Below are 20,945 nucleotides of genomic sequence, written 5' to 3'. Positions count from 1 at the left end.
GAGAGGTTTATTTTGTTTAAAATCTAAATATTCTCTTGCACATAATCTAACTCAACTTGTCAGGATTTGTCATTTAAACAACCTAAATACATGAGCCCAGAATGGAAAAGAAGGCTTGTAATTCTGTATAGCTAAATGTAATAGCCAGAAACATCCCAGAGTTTGTTGAGTAGATAATTTAAAAGTATTGTCAAAGTCCCTAGGGGGATGAGAGAAAAAATATGGAATTATTAAGATTTACCACCAGGAAAACCCCGAATGCTGTCTCAAACATTAGGGACTTCCAAGTCAATAGACCAAGCCCTTGATCTTGAGGCTAGCTCTTGTGAAGCTTATTTCTATAGTGGAGAAGCTAAGCCTACCTATAGTTGTGCCTAAGAGTTACTTCCAGAAACCCTCTTTTGTTGCTCAGCTGCGGCTTCTCTCTCTCTAAGCCCAACACTGCAAGTAAAATCATTACCCTCCCCACTATGTGAGACATGACATCCAGGGGTGGAAGTCTCCCTGGCAATGTGGGACAATGCTTACCTGGCCAAAAGGAGGAAAAGAAATATAACAAAATAAGGTATCAGTGACTGAGGGAGTTCAAACAGTGTCAAGAGGCTATTCTGGAGGCTCCTCTTACATGAGCTTCAGCGAGATACTGCCATTTAACTAGGTTTGCCAAACCCCAACCAAAACCATTCCTGTGAACACTAAAAAGTACACTTAGTGTTCTAGCTGAGATTCTACAAGAGCTTCATGCACTATGATTACTTTCCAGAAACCTGCAACCTCCAGATGGGTTCCTACACCAAATAGGTCCTGAAATCCAGAGGAATCAGCTTCTACAAGAACATCAATTAGTTTCATTCCCCTATCATGTATTATCAACAGCCCTTTCCAATATGAAAAAGTTAGAATGGGCACAGCCCAAATACCCCTAAAGAGTGGGAGAAAGATCAAAGGTGATGGTGAAGTTATACAGAGAAGTTAGGATTCACAAATGAGTGTGAGTGCTCAATCATTATGCTGATATTTCTTCTAGCCTCCAGTACCTTAAAGTAGCTAAAAATAAAAACTTAAGATTGTAGAATTGTAACTCACACCAAACTCTGAAATCTGTTCTACAACTAATTATTGCGATGTACTATGAAATTTATTACTTTTGTGTATATATGTTACTTAAAGAGAAGAAGGAGTATAACAGATAAGATAGGATTTAACAAATGAATATGACTGCTGAATCATTATATTGATTTTTCTGTTGGTCTCCAGTGTCTTGGAGCAGCTAGAAGAAAAAACAAAAAGTCATGGCACTATAACCCATACCAAACTTTAAAATCTGTTCTATAACCACTTGTAAAATGTACTTGGAAATTTATTGCTTTTTTGTATATATGTTATATTTCACAATTTTAAAAAAAAAGTAAAAAAAAAAAAAGAACTCTTTTTCTTGTAGAATCTATCTGAGATTCTAAAAGAGTTTCATGCACTATGATTACTTTCCAGAAAACTACAACCTCCAGATGTGTTCCTAGGCCAGATAAGTGCTGAAATCCAGAGGAGCCACCCTCTCTAAGAACATCAGCTAGTTACATTCCCTTATCACATATTATCAACAGCCCTTTCCAACATGAAAAAGTTAGAATGGGCATAGCCTAAATACCCCAAAAGATTGGGAGAAGGATCAAAGGAAAAAGAGGAATTATAACAGAGAAGATAGGATTTAGCAAATGAATATGACTACTGAATCATTATATTGATATTTCTTTTAGTCTCCAGTGTCTTTGAGCAACTAGAAGGAAAAATTTTAAATTGTGTAACCTATGCCAAGCTCTGAAATCTGTTCCACAACTACTTGTTACAGTGTATTTTGAAATTTATTGCTTTTTTGTATATATGTTATATTTCACAGTAAAAAAAAATGTTATAACAAAACAAAAAGATTAGATTTGTTGTATTATTTAAGAAGCAGAAAAATATGTGAATGGCAATGGCTCTATTAGATGTAATGTATTGTGGTGAGAAGAGTATTGATATTCTGGAACTACATGCTTGTTCAAATCCCAGCTCTACTACTCAGTAGCTGGGTGGCCTCGATCAAGTCACTTAGTTGCTCTGTAAATTGGAGATAATAATACTAGAAATATCTCATAGGATACTTGTGAAGGTTAGATGAACTAACAAATGCAAAGTATTGAGAACAATGACTGGCTTATGGCAATGACCCAAGAGTTAGCTACTATTATCCCATATTTGTTCTTTCTTCCTCTCTTGAGTCTTCACTAGACAAAAACATTTAAATGACATAACTGAATTCTTCCATTATTCACTCTTAATATAACATATTTGTTTCTTTTTCTTTTCTTAGCATAATCTTGCTTTGCTCTTCTGCTCTGAAATCAGGTGAATTGAATTAAATCAAGATGAATTAAGGAACAAAAATTGTTTCTAAACTTAAGCTACCTATAATATGTTGATAGCAAAACAGAGCAAAACAAAAGACAAATCTCCTTAAGAGTAGTCTAAAATCACTGAGGCCAGGTTCACATCTTCTGGTCTGCTGGGTAGGACCAGTTCTTGAAATCTGGAAGTGAATGATTCTCCATTTAGGCTTGATTATGTATTAAATAGGGGAATTATTATGTTGCTTCATATATTCCAAAATTTAAGCTCTGAAATTTCTGCATTTTTGTATTGCTCTTCTTCCATATAGAATTTTAGGAACTTTCATTGTCTTATTTTCCACCGAAAGGATTACCATGTAATGGCTGTACATGATGCATAACTAATACTTGGCCCTTACTATTCTTATTTTTCCTTGTTTTATGTTCATTATAGTATACATTTCTCTTTCTACTTGCTATTTTAAGTTTATACTATTGTTCAGTTGGTTTATATTCTATGATAAAAGCTTTTTGGATCCTGTCCAAATGAGCATTGCATAAAAACAACCAAAGTAATTTTTCACATGAGCTGCTACCCATAAATAGTTCTGCCTATCTTATTGTACCTTAAATAAAGTGCACTGAGACAGTGGATAAAATGTATAAAATCTTTCATAAAGGAGGATTCAAATGTAAGTATTATTTCAGAGGCTCTGTCATGCAAAACAAAACGAAACAAAAAACAAATTTCCTTTATTCTGTAGTTACTAATGCTGTTTCCTATGACTAGTCTGTAAAAGAGATAAGTCAAGTTCATGGATATGCTTTCTTGAAAAAATCCTGAAAAAACTGAATGCCAACACCATTACTTAAAAATCCTCAACTCCCTCCTTTGGTCAATGGAGGTAATATGACTTAAGTCATAGACTTTTTTTTCATATGAGCAGACACTGGGAAACGAATCCAGGTCTCCAGCATGGCAGGCGAGAATTCTGCCTGCTGAGCCACTGTGGCCTACCCAAGTCATAGACTTCTGTGAAGAATAACTGAGATGCTGCATGCAAACTATTTAGCAGAGAATGTGGGACACAAGGGATGCCTGATAAATGCTCATTGTTATGATTACTGGTGACATGAAAGAGGATGAGTTTGACAAGGGAGAAACAAGACAGGGAGACTAATCAGAAATTTACAGCAATGGCCCAAGGAAGATATGATGAGTCAATAGAGAGGAAAGATGCAAGAGAAATTGGGTAGATTCTATGCCAAGTATTGGTGGCCAGGTGAATGTGGAAAGAGAAAGAGAAGAAGAAGGCAAAGATGAGTCTAAAATGAAATCATCCAAGTGCCTAGAAAGAGAATGAAAGGGGATAGAAAACTGTCAAGACAGAGTGAGCAGATGAGGCTGAGAAAGAGTCCTCAGAGAAGTAGGAGAAGTTACAAACAGGTAGATATTTAGTCTTAGCTATTGCTTGAAGAATCCCTACTTTGGGCCATGCCCTGTGCTAAGCACCTGACATATATTATTTCATTTAATTTCTTCTATACCCCTATGAAATAGGTGTCATCATCCCATTTTATAGACCAAAAAGCTGGTACAGTGGAAATGTGTAACTTGTTCACAGTCACTCAGATAGTGGCAGATATGTCTGGGTACACCACTGTAATACCTGCTGCCCGAAAGGCCCACTGATGGAAGCTCACCCACTCTCATCCATATTATTTTCTCATTCTGTGATCCTCAAATTTGAGCATGCTTTGCCACACTTTACTCATTGACAAAAGGGATAGATGATCACTGCCTTTTCTGTAGGTTATCAAATATAAATCCACTGAAGGAAGTTAAAATCAGTGGGCATGGCAGGCGACAGTGGTGCAGTGACAGAGTTCTTGCCTGCCATGCCAGAGACCCTGGTTTGATTCCAGGTGCCCGCCCATGCAAAAAAATAATAATAATCAGTGGGCGATACTTAAAATTAGGCCTTAGAGTCACCCCCAGAGAACCTCTTTGGTTGCTCAGATGTGGCCTGTCTCTCTCTCAGCCAACATGACAAGCAAAATCACTGCCCTCCCCCTCTCTACGTGGGACATGACTCCCAGAGGTGTAAACCTCCCTGGCAATGTGGGACAGAAATCCTAGAATGAGCTGGGACTCAGCATCAAGGGACTGAGAAAACCTTCTCAATTGAAAGGGGAAAGAGAGAAATGAGACAAAGTAAAGTGTCAGTGGCTGAGTGATTTCAAATAGAGTCAAGAGGTTGTCCTGGAGGTTGTTCTTATGCATTTTATAGATATCCCCTTTTTAGTTTAAGTGTGTTAGAGAGGCTAGAGGGAAGTGCCTGAAACTGCAGAGCTGTGTTCCAGTAGCCATGTTCTTGAAGATGAATGTATAATGATATAGCTTTTGCAATGTGACTGTGTGATTGTAAAAACCTTATGTCTGATGCTCCTTTTATCTATGATATTGACAAATGAGTAAAAATATGGATTAAAAATAAATAAATAATAGGGGGAACGAGTGTTAAAATAAATTAAGTACATTGAAATACTAGTGGTCAATGAGAGGGAGGGATAAGGGGTATGGTATATAAGAGTTTTTTCTTTTTTCTTTTTATGTCTTTTTCTGGAGTGATGTAAATGTTCTGAGAATTGATCATGGTGATGAATACACAACTATGTGATGATATTGTGAGCATTGGTTGCATACGAAGCATGGAATGTTCATATGTTAAGAATGTTCATGTTTGTATGTTGACTGGTTTTATTAATACAAATTTTTAAAAATGCAAAAAAAATTCAGTGGGTGAAAGTTTGAGGAGAAACAAGACATTTACCCAGTTTCTAAGTATCTCCCCACAAGATATTTATTAATTAAAAAGAGAAAAATAATAACCTGCAGAGGAGAAACCTGGAGACCCATGTCAACCAAGTAATCAAGGTGACCATCACCTGTAATAGTATATATTGATATCTTGTTCACCGTGAAGTGAGGCACCAAGGACTCAACATAATTTCTGTGGTATTCTTGCCAAAAATGCAGGCTTCGATCTAATCATGAGAAACATTAGACAAACTCAAATTGAGAGATGTTCTACAAATTGGCAAGATCATCAATAGTGCCAGGACCGTGAGAGAAATGGAAATATTGAGCAGCCCTCACAGATCGGAGGACATTAAGGAGATGCAACAACTAAACGCAATATGGGGTCCTATATTGGATCCTAACATGAGTAGGACATTGAAGAAGTTCAATAAGGCCTATAACTGGGTTAACAGTTTTGTATCTATGTGAATTTCCCAGTTTTAATAATTGTATTACAGTATCTAAGTCATCTGCTTTAAGGGAAGCTGGGTGAAGGGCATTTGTGTACACTCAACTATTTTTGCAACTTTTTTGTAAGTATACAATTTTTTTTCTATTACATTCATTCATTTTGTATTGGCCAGAGTTCTCTAGAGAAATAGAACCAACAGGAGAGATATATAAATATGAGATTTATAAAGGTGTCTCACACAACTGTGGGAATGGAAGAGTCCAAAATTTGTAGGGCAGGTCCTGAAGTTGGAAGTTCTGATGAAGGGTCTAGGATGAACTCCACAGGAAAGGCTCATTGACTGAAGAAACAGTGAAAAAGTCTCTCTTCTTCCTTAAAAGTCTTCAACTGATGGATTGTCTCATTGGTGGGAGACAAGCCTTAGTTGATCACAGATGTAGTCAGCCACATATGCAATCAACTGACTGATGATTTAATATACCAGACTTCTGGTTTATCAACCAGCCACGACATATCCTTGTAGCAATGGTCAGGCCAGTGCTTGCCTGACCAGACAATTGGGCATCATCACTTGGCCAAGTGGACACCAGAACCTAACTGTCACACATTTATTCATTCATTCAGCCCAAGCTGTTGAGTATTTGACATAGTGCAGACACTGTGCTTGACATTGGGGATCTACTGATTAGCAAAACAGTAACGATCCTGACAAAGACTATTTTTTCCTCTTGACTAAGCTGCTAGCCTTACTCCTCTCCTGTCATTACCTGATCCCTCCCCATTCCTGACTACCTTGAAACCAGTCAATCTTGTATCTGTGGGACTGTAGAGAAAAGTAACCCAGAGGGCAGGAAAAGAATAAAAGGGAAAAAGACACTTCAATGTCTTTTCAGTGTCCAAGTATTCTGAATATCAAACTCTCCCCCACCTTCCCATCTTATCTCCTCTCACCCTGGCTACCCAGGCACATGAGAGGATCCTAAATGAGTAGCTCCCTATCTTTCTCCTCTCTCCTAGCTCTAATGTACTAGTAACAGAATTGATAGTGTAGAAATAAATCCATACGTCTATGATTAATTAACATTTGGAAAGGGTTCCAAGGCCATTCAATGGGAAACGAACAGTCTCTTTAAGAGATTGATATGATACAACTGCATTTTCAAATGTGAAAGAATGCACAGATATTTTCTTTATGCCAAGAACAAAAATGAACTCAAAATGAATCACTGACTACAAGACCTCATCCATAAAACTCTTAGAGAAAAAAGTAAGAATACATCTGTGACTTTGTATTTAGCAATAAATGTGAAATCAAAATCAGAAGCAACAAAAGAAAATGTAGAAAGTGCCTTTTAATTCATATTTCAAAAGTCATTTGAAAAGATGTTTGATGTCATTAGTCATTAGGGAAATGCAAATCAAAGTCATAATAACATACCACTTCACAAGCACTAAAATGGTGCCCTGAAAACATAAACAGGAAAATGACAAGTGTTGATGAGGATATAGAGCAAGTGGCACCGTTCCAGATGGCTGGTGAGAAAGCCCAGTAGCTTGTCCTGGAGTGTGCAAGTGCATGGGAAGCATTTAATTATCTCATGGTTCAGGACAGTATGAAAGAAAAGGAGGGCTGAGACAAATTTGTCTCAATAGTATCTGCTGTGCTGTAAAGTTACTAGAACTGTACTGTTCATAGAGTCTTTTTTTTTTTTGTATGCTGTATGGCAGGGTCACATTTCATTATTTTTCCATGTGAGTATCCCATTATTACAGCACCATTTGTTGAATTTTTGTTTGTTTATTTTTACTTATTTGTTTTTTGGGGAAGTGCATGGACCTGGAATCAAACCCTGGGCTCCTGCATGGTAGGCAAGATTTCTACCACTGAACTACCTTTACACAGAGTCTTAAAAGCAGAAAATCTGCAATTGGAGGGTGATGTGAACATTGAGATGCATACTTGTGCTAAAGCCATGAATCCACTTTTGGCTACAAGGTGGATACCTTATATGGTAACTCCCTTAAATTGCCCCCCAAACTTCTAGGACTAAGACTGTGATGGATCCATGTGGATGTGTCATCATCTATACAATGGTCAGCAGGTCTCTGTTTTTTGATGTACAGAACATCAGGTGCTGTGGAAGCAGGTACTGAGCAGAGAAGACCATGTTCCCTTTTCCATGTCAGTGGAGTGTGAAAACCTGCTCAAGGAATATCTCATGCTCAGACCTCACAAAAGAGGAACTTTGGAGCAAAACAGGAAAGATCCATGGATGTAGGTGGGTCATGAAGATGATAAACAAAAGCCTTATGTAGACCTACGTAAGGACAAAGGTTCCAGCAAACTGATTGGATGGTTTCCTTGGGTTACACACAAAAGAGATCCCAAATTCTGTAATGGACCTGGAGTGAAAGGTGATGGCCACCTATCTGTTCCCGGGCTATAAGAGATTCCACCTGGAGACTTCCCCCAATTACCTAGAATTCCCAGCCTTTGGTTATCTGAACAATTGCACCATTTCTTCCCCAGGTAACAATGTAAAGCATAAAATCTCTGCCAACCTTAAGCCACCTCAATTAGCCTCTCTAATCAATGATCTAAGAATACTCAGAAGTACACAGAAAATAAGAGGTCAAATTGGTAGGCCTGAAGCCCAAGCATTGTGCCTGCAAAGCTTCTACTTAGCCAGAGAGGAGGAAGACCACCCCTATTTCCTCAGGTAACAGTGACCTCAACAACAACAAAATCAAAGTAGGGAATCCCCATTTTTGGAAAGGTTTAACCTTGGACACATCCAGAAGGAGCATTCCAATGCAGCCGGTATCTAGGGCTCCAGACCCCACGATTTTGAACTGAAAAGAAAGTATGAATAGACCTGCTCCCACCATATGTGGTGGGCAGCCACCATGAAAAGGAAATATTTCAAGAGGACAGGTTGTTTTCACTAGGCTTTCCATGGAGGATAAAGATCACAAATTCCATGGATTCTGAAAAAACAATGCTGGAGATGGGCAGGTGCTGGATGCAAACAGCTGTAAGTTGGACTCAAACAAGTTTGGTCTGCTGGCCATGTAACACTCCATGTTGGAGGACCTTGGGCAGCGGAGGATGGAGGTGTGCAGATGCTGTGGTGAAGTCTCAGTGGGGTTCACCTGCTGAGGATATTTGCACCTCCATGGCCTTCAAAAGCATTGCCTCCAATGTATCTGAGAGGCTTCAGCTTTTAAAGCTTGAGAGGAACCACCTGGGAGACCAGAACAGGGGTGCAGAGACCCTAACTGCTGTATGTAACCCTAACTGTGGTCACATACCCCTATCTGGGCAGCTTGCAGAGACTGGACTGGTGTATTTCCTGATTCTGAACCACCAGAATGCAGTTTGAATTCTAGATCCAAACTGCAGAGAGATTGTTTGATGAGTTGTTTCTAGAACTGGATTGCAAGACTCCTTCCTGATGTCTCAGAGCTGGGTCACACACTTTGAGTACCAGGAAATAAGTAAACAGGAAAAATAATAAACAATAGTTTCAGCTTCAATGAACTATTTCACAATTTTGCAGTCCTGAAACAATTAGAAAGAAATTATTTTAATGTCAGCATTAATAGAATAGTTAACATTTATGACACTTACTATATTTCTCTATATTACAAATTTTAATATATTTAATCCTCACAACAATTCTATGAGGGTAGATACTAGTAATTATCCCTGTTTTAAAGAGGAAGAAATTATGTGATTTTCCCAAGGTCACAAAACAGGTCAATGGGGAAGCCAGGATTCAAACCCAGGAAGTCTGCTCTAGAGTCCATGCACATATCCAATGCATTGCAATTCTCCACAAAGGTTGTGCTATTGGATATTTTATTTTGATGTACCCTTGGAGGGTGTGAGGAGGGGGCTGTGGTGGGCAGAATCTGCCAGTGTTTATGGTTTTTAAGCCTGGATCCTTTAGGTCCAGAATAGTTATGTCTAATGGTGTTCTAGGGAGCAGTTCAAACCCATCCTGGAGTGCCCTGGGTCTACAAAAACGGCCCAAGACCTCGGCCAGTTTGGCTCATTGGTTTGCCCCAGACACCTGGAGAGAAAAGATTCCAATCCTAAACCTAGGGCTCTAAATTTAGGAGAAAGTTTATTTTTCTCTAAACAAAAACCAAGCCAAATTTATCCTATATAACCAGTGAGCTTGCAAAGCAAGGATTTCATCTCCCTCTGATATTATCAGAATTAAACATGGAACCCATAGGTTCGGAAAACTATTAATGAATCAATTGAGATAGAAAAACAGAAAACATGTTAACTGGCATGGTCGAGCCAGAGTGGATGGAGGAAAGCTAAACTTCTATACATAAAGTCTGGTTTATTTAAAAAAAGAAAAAAGTCACGTGCCATCATATTGCAAGTTTTGTTCTTTGCACCACAGAGAAGTACAGAGCCTTCATGCTCTTGGGGGTGACTAAGCCATTACTTCCATCCGAACACAAAGGACAGTTGATTTGCACACCCCTCCCTGTAATTAGCTCTTGCAATCATGATGAAGAATGGAACACGAGAGGCCCTTGGCTGTGGGCCAAGCACTCAGGATTATTTATTTTATTTCGGTTAAGGAAGCAGAAGATAAAGTAGACCAAGCCTAATAGCCAGATTCTTCACTGGCCCCTGATTTACATGCAATGGGATGATAAATTATGCACTCTCGGTTTGAGAGCAGCAGGAGACTCCTTCTAAGAGCCCTGATTGCGCAAGATGGTTTGAGCCAATGGTGTGCCGATAAAAAGTTTAACAACCAATTTAGGGGTGGGGGAATGGAGAGATGAAGGGGCTGATCTGTACTGTTTGCCTATATGCTGGTTTGAAAGGATTTATGTATCCTAGAAAAGCCATGCTTTAATCCTAATCCCATTTTATAAAGACAGCCGTTTCTTCTAATCCCTGTACTGTATGGTATAAACTTTGATTAGATTATCTCCATAGAGATGTGACTCAGACAAGTGTGGGTATTAAACTTGATTAGATGGAGACATGTCTCCACCCATTCCGGGTGGGTCTTGATTAGTTTACTGGAATCTTTTAAAAGAGGAAGCATGTTGGAGAAAGTTTCAGAACACTGCAGAACCATGAGGTAGAAAGTTCCTTTTGAGAAGGACGGGAGAACGAGGAGATTCTGAGAGCTGAGAACGCCACAAAACCACAAAGCAGAGAGTCCACCAGCCAGCGACTTTTGGAAATGAAGAAGGAAAACACCTCCCGGGGAAATACATGAAACAAAAGGCCCTGAGAGAAAGCCAGCAGGCGCTGCCATGTTTGCCATATGCCTTTCCAGGTGAGAGAGAAACACTGAACGTCACTGGCCTCTTGAACCAAGGTATCCTTTCCTGAATGCCTTTGATTGGACATTTCTATAGACTTGTTTTAATTGGGACATTTTCTCAGCTTTAGAACTGTAAACTAGCAAGTTATTAAATTTCTTCTTTTAAAGGTCATTCTGTTTCTCGTATATTGCTTTCGGGCAGCTAGCAAACTAGAACAGCCTATATCTGTAGTGTAACTATTTCCACCCTGGTTGATTTCAAGCTACTAATGACATCACTGTAAGAGGAGTTGAGAGTTGGGAAGAGATGCACAGAAGCACATTGTATATAGTATTTTCACCATACAAGTACAATCTGTGCAAATAACCTTAAGCACATAGATAATAGTAAAATGAAGTAAAATAATTAGAAAGTGATGGGTTTTGCATATTTATCACTTCAATTTTAATGTAATTTATTTAATTTATAAATGTATGTAATTTAATTTTAATAGTGGTCGTGTGTAACATCTGGCTTGCCAACATCCCCCAAAATTTAACAATCAGCATCCCCCCAAATTTAACAATCAGCAATAGGAGTCCATACAAGTTGGTACAGGAAGGCTCCAGAGCACTAGAGATTTGAGCCCTGTAGTATGGACCAGAAGAGTACAGCAGGCTTGTTGCTTCAAAAATGGAACTCACCCATTTTCACCCAGGGTACTGTTTTTTTTTTCATTCTGTGAACCTCAGATTCAATCATCCCTTTCCTCACTTCACCCATTGACAAAACGAAGAGAAGACTGTGCCTTCCTTGGTTAGAGACTCTGTAAATCATCTAATCCAAGCCTCTTGCTTTAAAGATGAAGGAAATAGTCTCAGAAGAGTCTCATCATCATCATTATCATGGTTGAAACTGATTAAATCCCTACTATATGCCACATACTGTGCTAGGTACATTACATAGATTATCCTATTTGAGCCTCAGATAAATCACATAAGTAGGCCTATTATTACTGTTCCCATTTTACAGATGAGGAAATTGAGGCACGGAAGGGTAAGTAATATTTTCTGGTTCCATATCTAGAAAGTGGTAAAGCCAAGATTGAAATTCAGGTGGTCTGACCAAATTACTCACACTCATTTCCACTATGCTAGTTAAAACATGACTCTCAGTATTTTCTGAGAGAGTGTGCTGGTTTAAAAGGATTATGTGCCCTAGAAAAGTCATGCTTTAATTCTGAGCTAATCTTGTGGGAGCAGTCTTATTTTTTTTCTTTTGCATGGGCAGGCACCAGGAATTGAACCTAGGTCTCCAGCATGGGAGGCGAGAATTCTGCCTTCTGAGCTACCATAACCATTTCCTTTAATCCCTATTCCATAATGTAAATTAGAATCTCTTGATTAGATTATCTTCAGAGATATGACTTGCCCAACTATGGGTATTAATCTTGGATTAGAGGAAGATTCCAGGTGGATCTTGATTAGTTTACTGGAATCTTTTAAAAGAGGAAGTATTTTGAAGAGAGACAAGACCTTTAGAGATGAAGAAGGAGAATGCTTCATGAAACCAGAAGTCTGGAGAGAAAACTAGCAGACGTTGCCATGTTTGCCATGTGCCTTTCCAGCTGAGAGGAAAATCCTGAACACCATCGGCCTTTCCTGAGTGAAGGTAACCTCTTGTTGGTGCCTTAATTTGGACATTTTTTATAGACTTGCTTTAATCTAGACATTTCCATGGCCTTAGAACTGTAAACTAGCAATTTATTAAATTTCCTTTTTAAAAAGCCATTCCATTTCTGGTATATTGCATTCTGGCAGCTAGCACACTAGAACAGAAAGTAAGGGTCAAACCTAGGACTTTGAGTTCCTTTGATGGTATGAAGATTGAAAAATGAAATTTTGTGATTAGTTCATGGTTCTTATTCCTATGATCAGTAGAAATGCTTGAAGAGTTGAGTCACCTGGTCAAATCAGTTGAGTGTTCAAGAATGACTATGAGCTTCTGCAGGTGTCTGGGGCAGAGAACTTGCAAATCTCAAGATCTGAGAAAAAATTATTGTAATTAATATTTTTTATTTCCTTTCTTAAATAGAGTAATATATGCATTTGCCTTAGGACCACATTATGCATATTATTGCATAGATATTAGGACCATAATATTGCATATTATGACCATGTATGTTATAATACCTTAAAAATGCTTTTCAAAGCACATCCACAGAGAATGTCCAATGATATTGATGGCATTGATTCAAAAAAGTAAAAGATCAGAAACAATCTAAATATCCATCAAGAGGGATATTGATAAAAGAAATTTGGAAAACCCACAAATGAAATATTAACAGCCTTTTAAAACTGAGGCAGATATACAGACACATATAGAATCATGTCCAAGTTATGTAGTAAATGGGGAAAAAAAGAATAGAAGAGAATGATAACATGCCACCATTTATGTAAAAAGAGAAAAGAGAAAAATACTTGTGCACATATGCTTATATAAGCATTAAATACTTCTGAAAGGAGAAAGAAAAAATAATAATGATAATATCTAGAAGCCTGGTAGACAAGAGTGACAAGGAGATGGTATCCTTACTGTATAGCATTCCACTATTATTTGTGTTTTGACATGTGATGCATTATATATTCAAAAATAACATTTGAAATATCACTTTCACATAAATTATCTCTCTCATCTTCACTATAACTTTATGAAGTATGGGGCCTGGAGCTATGTATTCCAGAAGAACATGTTCTTAAACTTAATCTATTCCTGTGGGTGTGGACCCATTATAAATAGGATCTCTTCAAGATGTTACTTCAGTTCAAATGGGACCCAAATGACTCCCAGGGTTGAACCTGGCCCTGGCACCATGGGATTGACAATGACTGCTTGGCCAAAAGGAGGGATAAGATAAGATATCAATGGCTAAGAGAGTGCAAACAGAGCCGAGAGGCTCTTCTGGAGGTTATTCTTACACAAGCTTCAGCTAGATATTGCTAACTGCCATAGTTTGCCAAACCCCATATAACATTATCCCTGTTAACACTAAAAAAAACCCAAGGCTCTATCTGAGATCCTAAAAAGTTGCATGCACTACATTTACTTTTCAGAAACCTAAAATCTTCATATGGTTCCTAGGCCAGATAAGTCCTGAAACCCCAAGGGGTCAGTTTCTCCAAGAACATCAACTAGTTATATCCCCCATCCCATGTTCTTGACACCCCTTTTCAACATGAAAAAGTTCGAATGGGCAAGCCCAAAAATGGCTAAAAATTGGGAGAAGGATCAAAGGAGAAGCAGGAGTTATAACAGAGAAGATAGGATTTAAGAAATCAGTATGGCTGCTAAATCATTATACTGATACTTCTTTTAGTCAACAGTGTCTTGGAGCAAATAGAAGGAAAAATCCAAAATTGTAGAATTTCAACCAAAGTTTGAAATCTGTTCAAATGTGTTAAAATGTACTTTGAAATATATGGCTTTCTTGTATGTATGTTTTTTTTTTTTTTTTTTTTTTATTAATTAAAAAAAGAATTAACAAAACAATTAGAAATCATTCCAATCTACATGTACAATCAGTAATTCTTAATAACATCACATAGTTGCATATTCATCATTTCTTAGTACATTTGCATCAATTTAGAAAAAGAAATAAAAAGACAACAGAATAAGAATTAAAACAATAATAGAAAGAAAAAAAAACAAAAAAAACAAAAACAAAAAACCTATACCTCACATGCAGCTTCATTCAGTGTTTTAATATAATTGCATTACAATTGGGTAGTATTGTGCTGTCCATTTCTGAGTTTTTATATCCAGTCCCGTTGTACAGTCTGTATCCCTTCATCTCCAATTATCCCTTCTCTCTTTTTTTTTTTTTTTTAATTAACGGAAAAAAAGAAATTAACCCAACATTTAGAGATCATACCATTCTACACATGCAATCATTAATTCTTAACATCATCACATAGATGCATGATCATCATTTCTTAGTACATTTGCATTGGTTTAGAAGAACTAGCAACATAACCGAAAAAGATATAGAATGTTAATATAGAGAAAAAAATAAAAGTAATAATAGTAAAATCAAAACAAAACAAAACAAAACAAAACAAAAACCTATAGCTCAGATGCAGCTTCATTCAGTGTTTTAACATGATTACTTTACAATTAGGTATTATTGTGCTGTCCATTTTTGAGTTTTTGTATCTAGTCCTGTTGCACAGTCTGTATCCCTTCAGCTTCAATTACCCATTGTCTTACCCTGTTTCTAACTCCTGCTGAACTCTGTTACCAATGACATATTTCAAGTTTATTCTCGAATGTCCGTTCACATCAGTGGGACCATACAGTATTTGTCCTTTACTTTTTGGCTGGATTCACTCAGCATAATATTCTCTAGGTCCATCCATGTTATTACATGGTTCATAAGTTTATCTTGTCTTAAAGCTGAATCCATTCTGCCATTCTATGTCTTTTGATTGGGAAATTCAGTCCATTAACTTTTAGTGTTATTACTGTTTGGATAATATTTTCCTCTACCATTTTGGCTTTTGTATTATATATATCATATCTGATTTTCCTTCTTTCTACACTTTACTCCATACCTCTCTCTTCTGTCTTTTCGTGTCTGACTCTAGTGCTCCCTTTAGTATTTCTTGCAGAGCTGGTCTCTTGGTCACAAATTCTCTCAGTGACTTTTTGTCTATAAATGTTTTAATTTCTCCTTCATTTTTGAAGGACAATTTTGCTGGATATAGGAGTCTTGGTTGGCAGTTTTTCTCTTTTAGTGATTTAAATATATCATCCCACTGTCTTCTAGCTTCCATGGTTTCTGCTGAGAAATCTACACATAGTCTTATTGGGTTTCCCTTGTATGTGACAGATTGTTTTTCTCTTGCTGCTTTCAAGATCCTCTCTTTCTCTTTGACCTCTGACATTCTAACTAGTAAATGTCTTGGAGAACGCCTATTTGGGTCTATTCTCTTTGGGGTGCGCTGCACTTCTTGGATCTGTATATTTAGGTCTTTCATAAGAGTTGGGAAATTTTCAGTGATAATTTCTTCCATTAGTTTTTCTCCTCCTTTTCCCTTCTCTTCTCCTTCTGGGACACCCACAACACGTATATTTGTGCGCTTCATATTGTCATTCAGTTCCCTGATTCCCTGCTCAAGTTTTTCCATTCTTTTCCCTATAGTTTCTGTTTCTTTTTGGAATTCAGTTGTTCCATCCTCCAGTTCACTAATTGTAGCTTCTGTCTCTTTAGATCTACCATTGTAGGTATCCATTGTTTTTTCCATTTTTTCTTCTTTGTCCTTCACTCCCACAAGTTCTGTGATTTGTTTTTTCAGATTTTCTATTTCTTCTTTTTGTTCAGCCCATATCTTCTTCATGTCCTCCCTCAATTTATTGATTTGGTTTTTGAAGAGTTTTTCCATTTCTGTTCGTATATTCAGCATTAGTTGTCTCAGCTCCTGTATCTCATTTGAACTATTGGTTTGTTCCTTTGATTGGGCCATATCTTCAATTTTCCGAGCGTCATCCATTATTTTCTGCTGGTGTCTGGGCATTTGATCAGATCTCCCTGGGTGTGGGACCCAGCTGGTTGAAAGGTTTTTCTGTGGAATCTCTGGGCTCTGTTTTTCTTTTCCTGCCCAGTAGGTGGCGCTCGTGGCGGTCGTTTGTCTGCGGGGCAGTCGGCCCGGGAAACCGCGCGTGGAGGCGGGGGTCGCTGGCCGTGGCTTGGGGGAGTGCCGGTCCTAATTGCCCAGCTGGCCTGAGACGCCAAGCGTGACGGGAGGGCCCCGCTATCCAATGTTCCCAGTCAGACCGGGGAGCCACGTGCGTGGAGGGGACCCCAGACGCCAGCCACCCCAGCCGGGAAAACGTGCGCCCCTCGTGTATCTCACAGCAGTGGATTCTCCCTACCCGTTCAGCCGTTCCAGAATGGGGTACGCTGTCTTTTTTGGTCTCTGTCGTGACTCCGGGAGCTGTTTTGTATTGTTTCTGTTTCTTTAGTTGCTTTTCTGGAGGAGGAACTAAGACCCGCGCGTCTTACTAAGCCGCCATCTTCTCCGGAAGTCTGTATGTATGTTTTATTTCGCAATAAAAAATGTTCAAAAAGAAAAAAAAGTGACCCAAATGAATAAGGATAGGCTTTCATTTAGATTACTGGAGTCCTTTATAAAAAGACTGAATGGCAGACAGAAAAAGCCACAGAGGGAGCAACAGAAGCTGGAAGTTAATGGAATTGAGAAGCCAGAAGAGGCTGCCATGTGACAGAAAAACCAAGGACCAAAGATCACAAGCAGCCAGCTCCAGAATGCCAGTCTTTGGGGAGAAAGCATTGCCTTGATGATGCCTTAATTTTAAACTTCTCCAATCTGCCAACTGTGAGTCAATAAATCTTGGTTGTTTAAGTTAACCCATTGCTTTAGCAATCAGGAAACTAAAACATGAAGTAAGTAGGGAACATTTCATTCTTTCCACAGTAAGAATGAAAAAATGGAAGCCCATAGACAAGTGACAGACTCAATGTCATCCAACAAGTTAAGTGGTCAAGTTCAGGTTGAGACAGCCTGAGGTCATAATTATGGGTGGGTAGGACTGGATGCCCAATTATCCCGCTCTTAATCCTGACTTATGCTTTTTCCAGTGGGGATTGAATATTGAATAATAAATAAAGGAAGTTTTATAAATCAGCCTTCAGAGACACAAAGTGGACTGGTTACAAGCATGGTCTCTGAAATCAGGTGATCTGAGCTTTGCCACTTACCATTGCATAACTTTAGTCAAGTTACTTAATCTTTCTGTGCCTCAGATTTCACAGATGTAAAATGAAGATAAAAATAATATGAGACCTTAGATTTGTTTTGAAGATTAATGGGTTAATACTGGTAAAGAGCACTTAAATCAAATCATCCCTGGCCCAGAGTAAATGTCATAAAAGTGTTTGTTAAATCAACAACAATATACTTTAGGCATCATCTTTCATTTCCCCCAAAAAGCAGCTCTTCCTCTTGGCTTTGTGTTTACAGAAACAAAGCTGAAAGTCTTCCATTTACCCTTTAAGAGCAAAGCGTATGGTTTCATCATTTTTGTATATCCCACTATACCTTGTACAGTGCCTTATATGCAGTAAGTGTATAATACATTATTTATTAACTTGAATTAAGATATTTTGGCCAACAAGGCCTTTAGAGCTATTTTAGTTTCTATTTATTTGTTTACTGAATAGGTAACATATTCATTTGGCAAAGAATGTAAACAGACTGGAGGTTTTCTGGAAAAGGAAATCTTCCCATCCCAAATGCCTAGTCTCCCACTTCTCCTCTCCAGAAGCAACGATTCACCACCTATATACATCTCTATGGGGTAAAAGCATGAACACTGTAGCTAGCTGGCCTGCATTTAAATCTGGCTCTACCACTTGCTAGCTGTGTGGTCTTGGACAAATTACTTAACCTCTCTGTGTCTTTGTCAACTAAGGCTAATAAATAGTACACTGATCTTCTAGGGTTATAAGGATTCATGGGTTGAAGTGTATAAAGTGCTTAGAATTGTACCTACAAAAATGTACTATCTATTTCATAGGAATAATACTCTGTGATCCTTCCAGTAATTGGGTGGATACATGCATCCAGTTAAAAGGTTAGTGTGGGGCATGCAAGCTGAACAATGGGATGAGGTAGCATCATATGCTAGGAACACACCATACAGAAAGTAGGAGATTTATATTCACCTTCTACCTCTGGCTCTGACGAGGCTTGAGGCCTTCAGACTGTACCTCTCTGGGCTTTGGTTCTCTCACCTGTGAAAGGAGAAGGTTTGATCAGATGAGTATCAGGTCCCTTTCATGTTTTGTGTTCTGTGCTTGTCTCTAACAGATTTGAAAAGTACCAGGACTTTTTAAGGGAATTTAAGAAATCAGAGTAATTAGTGATTGAGAATTAGAGTCCTCAAATGGGCACTGTTAGCCTCAGAGGGGCTAATCGTGCCACCTGCTCCTCTAGTGTGGTTTCCCACATCCTCTTTTAAAGGAGGTTTTGCCCCGTCCCTCCACACTAAGGTTCAATGTCAAATTCATGTAACCAAGTTCTAAAAGGTCAGAGAGGTCCTCTATTGGCCTCAATGACTCAGAGGAATGGTTTGCCACAACTTTATTCTGTGATTCGGAATTACTATACTGATAGAATATTGAGTTTTAATTGCTTGATTTTTAATGAGGTAAAATTTGCTAACTGGTGATCTCTGGTTATTTTCTGACATGCTTGGCCAGATGGCACTTTCGGTGATAAACTGTACTGCACAAAGAGGTTTCATCATGTTCTATATATGCTCTGCCCTGTTTCTTAGATATCAGTATTTATTTGCAGGCAAACTGTTTTCTGAGCCCAGAAGCTTAGACATTCAAGGATGAAATGATGAGGGAAGCCCTGAGAATCTGAATAGCTCAGGGACATCATCTAGTCCCTGCTTGATTAGCTATTCAAATGATATATGCATATATATATTTCCTATTAGATACTCACTTCGATTATGCTCATTTGAAAATTCACCATTGCTGTTGCTACTGTATTATTACTATTATCATTGTATTAATAACGAACATTGCATTACATTCACACAGTATCTTTTAAAATATTATCTAATTTGATCTATCTTATTATCTTTTGGGGGAAGTATAGGAGGGTAGGTAGAATAGGCTTCAGAGTTATACCAAATAGGGTTTGTATCCCAGCGTATTAGCTGTTGCTTAGACTTGGTGAGCCTCAATTTCCTTGCTGGTAAAATGGGGGCAGTAATAGCTAATTCATACAGCTGTGGATGGATCTAGCAACATAATACAAGGGGCTTCCCACATAAACCTGGACATAAAGTACTCAGTAAACAGCAGCTGTTATGATTATTGCAACAATTATCCTCGTTTGCTACACAAGGAAACTGAAGCTCAAGGAGCTGAAGAGATTTACTTGCAGTTGCTCATATCCTAAGTGATTAAGCTATGATTCAAATATAGGTCTTCTGGATTCGAAACCTGTGTTCTTTCCACAGTACAACAGTGCCACCCAAAATGAACACTTCCAGTGCACTGAAGGACCCAGTTTTGTTACTTAATTTGCAAAAAGACATTAATCTCATTTTTTTTATTAGCTCTTTTCTTTATTTTTGGTTATCTCTTGATAACACTTTCTCTCTTTTTCATTTGATAGAACCCAGATTAGAGGGGTTTGGAATGAATAGAAATAAAGATAGCTTTTGAGGGTGGGCCCCAGAGACTCAGCAGGCAGAGTTCTTGCCTACCATGCCAGAGACATGAGTTTAATTCCTGGTACCTGCCCATGCAAAAAAAAAAGATAGCTTTTGTATTGGTTTCAGACTCACCATCTTTTAGTGGGACATCTCCAGTAAACACTGACAGCCTCTTTGAAAGCCTCTTGATACCCCCTTAGACCATGGACTCCGGAGAATCCCTTCTGTGCCATCTAGCACAGCTCCCTCACGCAAGCAGAGGAGTACCCAGGAGGTAGGGATACTGTGCCAAGTCCATGCAGCCAACCAGTGAAGGAGCCAGACCTGGAACCCACAAGTCCAGTACTCTGGGCCAGGCGTTCTTTCTCTTCTCTATGCTCTTCAATGAGAACGGTCCCTCCTTTTAGCCTTCTATATCCTTTTACTAAAACTAATATGCATTGTCTTCATAATCCTATGTGATGGATTTGAGGACATTTTTTAATGTCAGCGGGTTACATAATTGTGACACTTGAGACATAACAGTCATAAGACTAGCGAGCTTCTTTGGAAATCACGGCTGTCAAGATGGAAGTCTCCTCCCAATTTTTTTGTTCTGGTTTTAGGGTGGTAACAAGAGACTTTCTCGTGACATAACTCTAAGCCTTCCTACATTGGGCTGGATTGAAACTAGGGCAGTACTTGCCAATCCTGTGGTACTTCAGTATCTCTTTCTGGTCCTAACCACTATTAGGAAGTAAGAAAATTTAAATCTGTG

General features: G+C 38.4%; 1 long non-coding RNA gene across 7 annotated transcripts in view; it reads right to left on the bottom strand.

Annotated features, from left to right (window-relative positions):
- The window catches only part of LOC143663174 (uncharacterized), a 169,759-nt gene extending 149,061 nt beyond the window's left edge, over positions 1–20,698 (bottom strand). For 2 of the 7 annotated variants that reach the window (XR_013165840.1, XR_013165842.1), the window contains exons 1-3: positions 20,321–20,698; positions 18,678–18,746; positions 12,897–12,977 (exon numbers count right to left, since the gene is read on the bottom strand). This is a non-coding gene — a long non-coding RNA (uncharacterized LOC143663174). Of the gene's footprint in view, positions 1–7,045; positions 9,207–11,370; positions 12,978–18,677; positions 18,747–20,320 lie in introns of those variants that run through there. The other 5 variants (XR_013165844.1, XR_013165843.1, XR_013165841.1 and 2 more) reach the window with 4 other exon arrangements.
- Positions 20,699–20,945: the final 247 nt, after the last annotated feature.

This window comes from Tamandua tetradactyla, chromosome 19 (assembly GCF_023851605.1).
Source record: "Tamandua tetradactyla isolate mTamTet1 chromosome 19, mTamTet1.pri, whole genome shotgun sequence".
Lineage (NCBI taxonomy): Eukaryota > Metazoa > Chordata > Mammalia > Pilosa > Myrmecophagidae > Tamandua > Tamandua tetradactyla.
The sequence above is the reverse complement of the archived record's forward strand: the minus strand, read 5'-3'. Positions and strand labels throughout refer to the sequence as shown.